We start from the raw sequence: 11250 nt of genomic DNA, 5'->3' as shown, positions 1-11250 counted from the left end.
AACTTCTCATGCATTTCACTTTTTTTTTTTTCCCTGCATATTTTTAATCTGTGATAATCTGATCGATGAACTAGCCTGTAAATCTCCTTTATAATATTCATGTCCTCAAGGAATTTTTTTTTTTTCCTTTTTTCCCTCTTTTTTTTTTTTGTTTTCTTTTTTGAGTTCAAAAACATCACACACATTTCTCAATTATTGTACATGAACTTATGGCACCAAGAATACTCTTTTCCTTTAACTCCAAAAATCCAGTCAAACATTGATAATTTTTTACTCTAAACAAAATTTAAGCATTATAGCGTTATCACTAACAAAACTAAGGCCAAACTATTATATGCACAGGTCAAAACAAAATTCACATATCTACAACAGGAAAGAATACATCTCTTGCAAAATCATGGCACAAAAACCGCACCGTATTATCATAAATCCTCATGAAAATCATAACCAAACAATCATTTTTGTAGATCAAACCCAGCCACACATGTCCGCAACCCAACTAAAGCTTTTCCCTCAAAACTCTGCAGCATAGATCGCCCCCATTTTATTTTCTTTTTAAGTCCAACTCACTAAAATCAAATGACCCAGGGCGTTCAAAAAAGTTTAGGATTATATGATCCATTTAGAAACTTGAAACCAAATCAATATATCTAGTAGTTAGTCCCAAGTTCTGGATGCAAAGAATAAAGGATGATGACTTTCAAAATAACATGGCCAAGTCAATTACCATAACCACAACCAGGTCATGTTTCAACATGCTCATCTAGATGTCTTTATGCCCATAATAGGACTTATGCTTACAATGCAACACCAAAGTAATTTAGTAGCCTATTGTTTGAAGTAAAGCCCGTGCATTTAACAAGAAGATAATTTGTTTTGATCATTCAACATTCATGAGTTACTGTTTCTGTGTTAACTCAGCACCAATGTAGAAAGAAAAACAATTTCATGAAACGAAAATCAACATCAGATGACGATTTTCTTTAGTCAAAGGAGAACTTGCATATTTTGAACAATATATATTTTACAACCAAGCCAAGTGTTGATTTCTTCATCCTTAACAACCTGAGTATTTTAAACAAGCAGAGCAACTTTTGATAGAGACAGAAGCATGGCAGTAGTTGCTTCACACCAGAATATCATTTATGCAACAAAATCAACATGGAAACAAAATCATTTCGTCTCAAAGCTTAATGACCAACTTTTAAATCTGGACATATAGAATTCTTACATTCACAACAATATTACCAAAATCTAGACCAATTATGTTTTGTGTTAACAATCACAGTATCTAAGGCATCATTCTAGCTGAGAGCACGGAGGCATGTAGTTTACTTTGAAAACTTTTAAGACAAAATTAATATGTATAGTTATCCATATCAAGTTTTCTTCTTCTTCTTCTTCTTTTTTTTTTTTTTTTAAATTCTATTTTATATGTATATATATATATATATATTTTTTTAACAGGACTTACCTATATTCATAAGCCTCACACCAAGGAAGATTCCAATAACACAAAAAATCAACCACGTACTGTTTGCTTTCTCACAAATGAACCTCCTATTACTCTTCAAAATTCATTTCAATAAGTCAAAAAATATGATTAGAGAAAGAAAGAATGATACCAAATTACCTTTACAAGTTTCAAGCAAAAAACTACAAGATCTTCAAACAGCAGCAAGGTGACAAAGGGTCCACAAACAATCCCATATGGAATGGAATGTTAAAAGCTACCATAACTAAAAAGTCCAGTTATTTATATGGACATTGTTAGGCAATTCATTAAATCTTTGTCGCGTATCAACAAAGCTTCTTGTAAATGAGTTTTTCAACTAAATCAGACTTACATCCAACATGAAACAATACTCAAAATTATTATATTTCTCATATCATAAGCCTCAGCTATCTCTCAGTTTCAACATCAATCCACAACGAATCCTTTTCCTAGACATTTCTACAACACCTTGAGTTCAACAATAATCAAGCAAGTTCACCAAGCATATGAATAAACAAATTTCAGCTTTAACACACACTTTGCAACGGCCACAATAGAGCAAAAATATTTATGATTCAACACAGACACACTCACTAAATCTGAACAGAGAAATAGAGGCAAGAGTATTCACTTGCCTTCATCGCACGGCAGCATTAAACAAGAAGAGAGACAAAGACTCAAACCACAATCCAACACAACAACACAGCCAAGAAGAATAGAAGAAACAACACACTGCTGAAGGTATAAAAGCTCCAAATCAAGGTGATGAATCACAACAAAAACAGAGGGAGAAGAAGAAATCAACAGTGAACAAGGGAAGAAAATAGTAAAATGGAACCTTGAATGGTGGAGGAGACAGGGACTATGAACACCAACAATGACAAAGACAAATGAAGGCGAAGGACATGAACCGGATGACGGTTGGGGCTCTCCATTTCAGAGTCTCGAGGCTTCCCCCCCTCTGCTCTCTCTGCTGAACACAATAGAAAGAGAAAAGAAAAAAAAATTCTGATATATTACATTTTGGTTTTTTTTTTAAATGAAGCGCATAAAGGTAATTGCAATGCTAAAAATTTAAAAAAAACAAAAGAAAAAGAAATCCCTTTGTTGGAGGAGCAAAAATTCAAACCAGTTAAAGAGAGGCAGCAAGCATTAGTTCCATTATGCCACCCCTTCACTTGATACAAGTTCCTTACTATAATTTATCAAAATATAATTGTAAACAAAAAATTATTTTATTTATTATTTTCTTTTAATTTTTTTGGGAAATATCTTAGTCTTTAGCTTGATTCAAATTCTAAAATTTATTTCATTTTATTATTATTTTTGAATTCCCTGATTGTTACATTCCTCCCCCATTAAGAAATTCAGTCCTCCGAACTATTTTTTTTTTTTTAATTTTTTAGGTGAAACAAGGGTATCCCAAGTCACATTAGACCTAACACTAATCCTTTTCGGGCCTGAAACGTTTAACGAATAGCCCTTCCAATAAGTGAGCTTCCCAAGATTTAAACTTGCGTTCTCCTCCTTACAGGGGTTAAGGCCGCTACCACCTCACCCAATCGCGGCCTAGGACATCACCACAATGATCACCCATTTAACGTACATATAATAATTATATATATAAATACATAATGAAAGAGCAAAATTAAAACTAAATTATCACAATCCATTGTCAAATTAGACAAATACTCAATACCACTTCCAACCAACAACCATTATTACACAATCAAATGAATTATTTTAAGAATCTCCTAATCCATTCACAAGTAGCACTGTGAAGCCTAACAGGCAAAGTCTAAAGCATTGAAACTTATTTTTTAAATCTCATTTTTTCTCAACCCAAATAAAGGGTGTTAAATACAACTTAGGGAGTGAAAAGAAAATACTCTTCTCTAACTCTTTCTTCTGACAACTTTAGTAACTTCTTGTGCATTTCATTTTTTTTTTTCCTGCATATTTTTAATGTGTGATAATCTGATCGATGGACTAGCATGTAAATCTCCTTTATAATATTCACGTCCTTAAGGAATTTTCTTTTCTTTTTTTCCTCCTCCTTTTTTTTTTAAAGTTCAAGACATCACGCACATTTACATCTACCCATTCTCAATTATCGTACGTGAACTTATGGCACCAAGAATACTCTTTTCCTTTAACTCCAAAAATCTAGTCAAACATTAATAACTTTTTTACTCTAAACAAAATTTAAGCATTATAGCGTTATCTCTTAACAAAACTAAGGCCCAACATCTCTCGCAAAATCATTGCACAAAAACCACCGTATTATCATAAATCCTCATGAAAATCATAACCGAACAATCACTTTTGTAGATCAAACCCAACCATCCATGTATGCAACCCAACTAAAGCTTTTCCCTCAAAACTCTGCAGCATAGATCGCCCCCATTTTATTTTCTTTTTAAGTCCAACTCACTACAATCAAATGCCCCAGGGCGTTCAAAAAAGTTTAGGATTATATGATCCAGTTAGAGACTTGAAACCAAATCAATATGTCCAGTAGTTAGTCCCAAGTTCTGGATGCAAAGAATAAAGGATGATGACTTTCAAAATAACATGGCCAGGTCAATTACTATAAACACAACCAGGTCACGTTCCAACATGCTCATTTAGATGTCTTTATGCCCATAATTGGACTTATGCTTACAATGCAACACCAAAGTAATTTAGTAGCCTTTTGTTTGAAGTAAAGCCCGTGCATTTAACAAGAAGATAATTTGTTTGGATCATCAGCACCAATGTAGAAAGAAAAACAATTTCATGACACGAAAATCAACATCAAATGACTATTTTCTCTGGTCAAAGGAGAACTTGCATATTTTGAGCAATATACATTTTACAACCAAGCCAAGTGTTGATTTCTTCATCCTTAACAACCTGAGTATTTTAAACAAGAAGAACAACGTTTGATACAGCCAGAAGCATGGCAGTAGTTGCTTCACACCAGAATATCATTTATGCAACAGAATCAATATGGAAACAAAATCACTTCGTCTCAAAGCTTAATGACCAACTTTTAAATCAGGACATACAGTATTCATATATTCACAACAATATTACCAAAATCTAAACCAATTATGTTTTCTGTTAAAATAGAATTAACATACGCAGTATCTAAGGCATCATTCTAGCTGAGAGCACCGAGGCATGCGGTTTACTTTAAAAACTTTTTAAAACAAAATTAGTATGTATAGTCATCCATATCAAGTTTTCTTCTTTGTTTTTTTTATTTTTCTTAACAGAACTTACCTATATTCATAAGCCTCACACCAAGGAAGATTCCAACAACAACAAAAAATCAACCACGTACCTTTTGCTCTCTCACAAATGAACCTCCTATTACTCTTCAAAATTCATTTCAATAAATAAAAAAATATGGAGTATTAGAGAAAGAAAGAATGATTCCAAATTACCTTTACAAGTTTCAAGCAAATTACTACAAGATCTTCAAACACCAGCATGGTGACAAAGGGTCCACGAACAATCCCATGTGGAACAGAATGTTAAAAGCTACCATAACTAAAAAGTCCAGTTACTTAGATGGACATTGCTAGGCAATTCATTAATTCTCTGTCACGTATCAACACAGCTTCTTGTAAATGAGTTTTTCAACTAAATCAGACTTACATTCAACATGAAAAAATACTCAAATTTGTTATATTTCTCTCTCATATCATAAACGTCAGCTATCTCTCAGTTTCAACATCAATCCACAACAAATCTTTTTCCTAGACATTTCTACGAACACCTTGACTTCAATAATAATCATGCAAGTTCACCTAGCATATAAAGAAAGAAATTTCAGCTTTAACACATTCCACAACAGCCACAATAGAGCAAAAATGTTTATCACACTCATTAAATCTGAACAGAGAAATAGAGGCAAGAATATTCACTTGCCTCCATCGAACAGCAGCATCTAAGAAGAAGAAAGAGACGAAGACTCACACCACAAGCCAACACAACAACACAGCCAAGAAGAATAGGAGAAACAACACATTGCTGACGGTATAAAAGCTCCAAATCATGGTAATGGAACACAACAAAAACAGAGAGAGAAGAAGAAATCAACACTGAACAAGGGAAGAAAATAGTAAAACGGAACCTTGAACGGCGGAGGAGACAGGGACTATGAACACCGACGACGACGACGACGAAGACAAATAAAGGTGAAGGTCGCGAACTGGACGACGGCTGGGGTTCTCCGTTTAGTCTCAAAGCTTCTTCCTCTCCGCTCTCTCCGCTGAACACGATGGAAGTAGAAAAGACAAAAAGAGAAATTCTGATATATTGCATTTTGGTTTTTTTTTTTTTAATGGAGCGCATAAAGTAACTGCAGTGTTAAAACAAAAATTGTTTTCAAAAAAAAAATCCCCTTCATGGAGAAGCAGAGGTTCGAAGCAGTTAAACATAGGCAACAAACATTAGTTCCGTTATGCCACCACTTCACTTGATAAAAGTCCCTTACTATAAATTTTCAAAATATAATTGTAAAGGAAAAATTATTTTATTTATTTTTTGTTTTTATTTTTATTTTTTTGGGAAATATCTTAGTTTTTAGCTTGATTTAAATTCTAAAATTTATTTTATTTGTTTATTATTATTTTTGAATTTCCTGGTTGTTTCATATATATTCTGCGCCAAATGATTCAGTCTTCGTTGATGAGCAACGACGATACGAGTTTGATAACATCACATAAATGCCCTTCGAATGATCACACGGGATCGACGTATCATGCCCGTATAAGTTATCCATCCCATGCCCTGTTTGGAAATGAACTAGATATTTCATTTCCTGAAACGCATTATTCTATGCAAGCCCAACGCATCCCATCTGAGTCAAGATGAATCCTCATACATCAAATACAATACCTAGTGGCCTGTACTTGATCGCCTTCTTTCTTCGTATCTGGTACCAGAGTCTCTATATTTAACAGCACCAAACTTGAGACACCTGTTCTCGTCTCTTATAGCCATCATTTCCATTTTTACTCTGAAGCCATTACCATCACACAAGCAATCATCCATGGTGATAATTAACTTGTCGTGGCGTGATGAAAATAATCCTAGAATAACTACTCTAACTAATGGAGCCATAGATCAAGGGTACTTCATAATCATTACATAAACAAAAGAGAAAAGAAGAAAACCAAGGAATGGAGCAAAGAAGCTCCAAATTTCTTGCAAACTTCAAGTCGAAAACTTTCAAATCTCCAAACCCTAGCAAAGAACTCCTTCAAACAGGTTCCCAAGTCGACTTGCCAAAAATTTTACATGCCCTCAATTTTAAGTTACAATGCAAAACGTATAGTTGTGTAGGGATAGGTGCCACAGCGGATTACACAAATTAGGGAGCTACTTGGAAAGGATTGGGTGCCATAGCAATTTAGACAGGCGCTGCCGTGCTTTATACAAAATGCCTCTCCTTCTTTTCTATTTTAAAGGCCAAGGTGGATTGCTTCAGCCGCTATGACAGATTATGCATTTTCAGCCTCCTTCGCTTGGTTCTTCCATTCTTGCTCATTTTGCGGCCCTAATCTTCCTCTGGTCAACTAAAATAAGTTAAATATTTCTCCTTGTCATCTTTTTAGCTCTCACTACTTCCTACACCAAAAATCTTAGAAGTATTACACAAATAATCCTCAATTGTTAACACAAATCAAGCTTCACATTTTCAAGTCATATTTTCTAACTTTAAGAGAATAATCTTACATGATTAGCTTCCAAAACTCACAAAATAGTATTAAAATAGATTGAATTGCTAGAAATTTCAAGAGGTTATCAGCAGATTTTCTCCATTTGCTGTGGATTAGCCGTGGCGAATCAACAGCAAATAGCCACAAATTTTATCCCTCTTGGGCTACATTTTCTTTTCATTCACTCTAGCATTGACTGTGGCAAACCAATAATGAATGCACTTAAAATAAAAGTTTTCTGCTTTAATTTTCAGAGCTTTTTCATCCTTCCTCCCAGCTATTCTGCTCTTCAAGGGTGTCCTACACAGTTTAAAAACATTGGTCTCCATTCTTTTGCTTAAAAAAAAAAGGTATTAAGTTCTAACTAGCTCAAAATAATCACAATTATCACAAGATATCCCCAGGAGCTAGACTAGACACAATTTTCTTGATGACTCTGTTTTTAAGCATAATTTAACTCTAAAAACAGGAAGTTAAGGAAGACAATGTGCTAAAAAATTATAAATTTATCGTAGTTAACAATACCTCAATAGGTACATATTTGGCCGGTCTATTTGCTCTATAAATCTCCCCCACGCTCTAGGATCCCCGTCTGGTCAGCGAATCACGTAAATCACGTAACGCCCATCGATAAGGCTGTCTACCATGAACTTAATGTCTACCTTAACTGTACTGCCCTCACAAAAGCAATCATACAATGTGAAAAGAACCTTGTCGTGGTTCACTCTGTAATGAGAAATTGAAATTTGAGAAGGGTTTGAAGAAGTGTAAACAAGTGCGTACTCTTCACGGAATTTTGTACCTGACCATGTGTAAAGCTCAGCCCTAATGGCAGGGTCTTCGACCGCACGAGAGCGTGAACGGGTCGATGAGGTGCCCATTTATACCTGCGTTCACCGACTGATCATCAACTTGATCACCATTTGCAGGGTAAAGGTATATATAGGGAAGAAACTTAGAGTCATATGGAATCTTGGACACTATTCAATGATACACACAATTTTATAGAGGAATATATTGTGGCTGTGATTTTTATCTTTTTTTTGCCAGCATATTGTGGCTGTGATAAACTAGAATAAATGCCTGACAATAACTTTTGCGATGGAAGAATTTGATTCCATTAAAACATTAATTAAACGGAGCTTTGATTGTTGGAAATATTTAAATCATTTGTACTCAAGGGGGGACCTTGCTGCACTTCCGGTACTGTCGTTAGGCATATAGAAAGACAGAACCTGAACATAACGCTGCCTCTGGTAGTTACTATTAAAAAAAAAAAGTCATTTAGCACCTAAATGAGTTAGATAATTAATTTGTAGAAATTAAAAAAAATTAGTTAAATTATTTATTTTAAAAATATGTTTGTTGGTTTTCTTAGATTATCCCTATTAGTCATTTGCATAACATACTTCTCCCTTAATAGAAATTCCCCTTATAATAAGAAGATGCTAGAGAGAAAACATTATAAATTCAAGAGAAAAAGTGGGTTGATCTATTCCCATTGAAAGTCTCACTAAAATCCTATTTATTGGGCCAACTAAACTTGAAAGCGCCAGTCTTCCACTCTGAAGCCGATCTTGCAAGATGTTGAAGCATTTGAAGGCAAAGTGTAAATGAGAGAACACTCCTGGGGAAGCTCTTCACTTGATTTGAGTAGTTCAAACTTAGCCTATTAAACATTTTCAGCCTAAGAGATATGTGTGTGTGTGTGTATCGGTGCCCACTCTAGAAGCATATTGGATCGAAGACATTATTTGAGATAATATTGTTGCGGTTTTGTAGACTAGCATATATGCCTGAAGAATAACTTTTGCAAAGAAAGAATTTGATTCCAATAATTTATTAATGAGAATGACCGCCTTTCTTTGATGAAATTATGTGAATACGTAAAGAGTGACGGAAGGGACCTCTCTACACTTGTGATCATGTCTTTAGGTATTGTAATATACATATGTACTGTAAGATAAGAAAAACAAACGCTGCTTAATCTGGAAAGTGTTCTTGACTTTGATTTTTGATTTTTGACTTTTTTTTTTTTTGCGGGTCACTTGCTTTGAGATTCAACTTTTATTTTTTTCGAACAGAAAAAATTAAAAAGAGAGTAACATTTTTCAAGAAAAACAATGACATTGATGTGAAACATGAAAGGGGACGGGAAAGAGAGAAATTTAATAAATCAAATGTGCTACGTAATCCGGTGATAATAAAGATTATCCAGATACACCCATATTAGATATTGTGCTAAATTTTCATTAAAGTCATTGGTGTTTTGGATATAAAAATCTTTCAGAAAGTTTATCCATAGTAGAAGTGGGTTCTCTGCTCATATCAAATTTGAATGATCCAAATTTTCAGATGCTTTATGCATGTTTGTTAATTTTGGAATAATTTAGACACATGATAAAAAGAATATCATAATTATATTTGTTAAAATCTAATAGTTCAAAATAAAAGGGAAAATTATTGAATATAATAGGTACATGATAGAAGAAGAAAAAAACCCAGATATGATTCTTTATCTGCTATTAGAACCAGGAAAACGGGTCGAACCTGTCGGGTCGGCCCTTTTAGACCCTGAAATTATGAGGGTCGAGCTTGATATTTTCCTCTTAAAATGATAAATAAGCCCTGGAGGGCCGAGGGCTTAAAAGGGCCGGTCCTTTTAAGCTATTTTATAATTTTTTTATTTTTTAAATTTTTTTATATAATATTAATGTTATTAATTTTTTACATTGTTAATAATATTTCAAATATTTAGTTATTATTATCATTTTAAAATTAAATTTAGTTTTAGACAATAATTTATCCAATTAAATTTTTAAAAAATGGGTTAATTTGAACTTTAATAATGATTTGATTTATATTATATGCGTTGATATTTTTAAACTATATATATATTTGATAATAGAATATTTTTATACTTATATAACTTGTGATTCTATAATTTGAATTAGAAATTCATGAGTTTCAACAACAATGTTTCTCACATTAAAGTAAAATAATATTAGATTGCAAAATTTAAAAATAAAATTCTTATAAAGAAGAAAAAATTGATATTTTTGTTACGAAAGAAAAACATACTTATGAAAAAAAATAATTAATTATAGTAATGATGAAGTTTCAAAAGATTAATGATAGTGTTTATTTATTGCACAATTGCATTATAGATAAAACTTTTAAATATTGTTATCTTGTTAATGAATGTTTTATTTATATATGATAATATTTTATATTTATGACTTAATTTTATTCATATTTATGTCTTTTATCAATGAAATATATGATAAATATAAAAAATAGTATTTTTTTCCTTAAACGGGCCAAAAGCCCGCGGGCTGACCCTAACCCTGTAGTTTAAGGGCCGGACCTAACAAATTGGGGGTATTTTTAAAATTTCAGCCCTGAAGGGCCGGCCCTTTTAAGCCCGCCGGCCCTGAAGGGTCGGCCCTAGAGAGCCAGGCCGATCCTGATTCTTAGCTCTATCTGCTATGTTTCACGGCAGAAGCTTGGAATTTTCATTGGTTAACGTTGGTCTGAGGCCGACCATTGTTATCGTTGATACAGCCGTTGCTATTGCCTGCAAAACTCCCCTAATTATAAATAAAATTCCCAAAATTTAAAACGTTTGGTGAAGGGCGATCATCATCATAGCGACCAGGAGCTCCAACACCGTTCCAATCTTCTATCTCCAAGTCATTCGGAACATTACTCCTCCAGTCCTAATTATAAGACCCAATTGACTTATTTGAGGAGATTAAGGAAGTAAGTTAAGTTGGTTATTTATAATAAATAAGTGTTGTCATTCCTAAAATATCCTTGCTAATTAAGTATATTGGCTAAAACTATCATTATTAGAAGGATTATCTTGGAAAAAAATGTATAAATATAAGAAACAAAATGGATTGGGGTCTTATAATTAGGACCAAATAAAAAGTCAAATAGGGTTTTATAATAAAGACCGGAGGAGTATATGCGATTACAATAACATCATCCGGAGGCATACCTGATGTATTGTCATGCCCTGAAAAAATTAGGGTAACC

General features: G+C 33.4%; 1 long non-coding RNA gene across 4 annotated transcripts; it reads right to left on the bottom strand.

The window, feature by feature from the left end:
- Positions 1-1940: 1940 nt before the first annotated feature.
- Positions 1941-8105, bottom strand: LOC114734548 (uncharacterized). Of its 4 annotated transcripts, XR_003739175.1 has the most exons (6): positions 8012-8105; positions 7747-7935; positions 6386-6506; positions 5619-5756; positions 2334-2468; positions 1941-2230 (listed from the first exon to the last, which is right to left on the bottom strand). It is a non-coding gene; the product is annotated as an uncharacterized LOC114734548 (long non-coding RNA). The 4 variants fall into 4 exon arrangements; XR_003739174.1 differs by having other exon boundaries at positions 7735-8105; XR_003739173.1 differs by having other exon boundaries at positions 7747-8105.
- Positions 8106-11250: the final 3145 nt, after the last annotated feature.

Source organism: Neltuma alba, unplaced genomic scaffold (assembly GCF_004799145.2).
Source record: "Neltuma alba isolate B1F8T4 unplaced genomic scaffold, ASM479914v2 tig00013110_pilon, whole genome shotgun sequence".
In the NCBI taxonomy this organism is placed as follows: domain Eukaryota; kingdom Viridiplantae; phylum Streptophyta; class Magnoliopsida; order Fabales; family Fabaceae; genus Neltuma; species Neltuma alba.
This window is presented reverse-complemented; position numbering and strand designations above follow the sequence as displayed.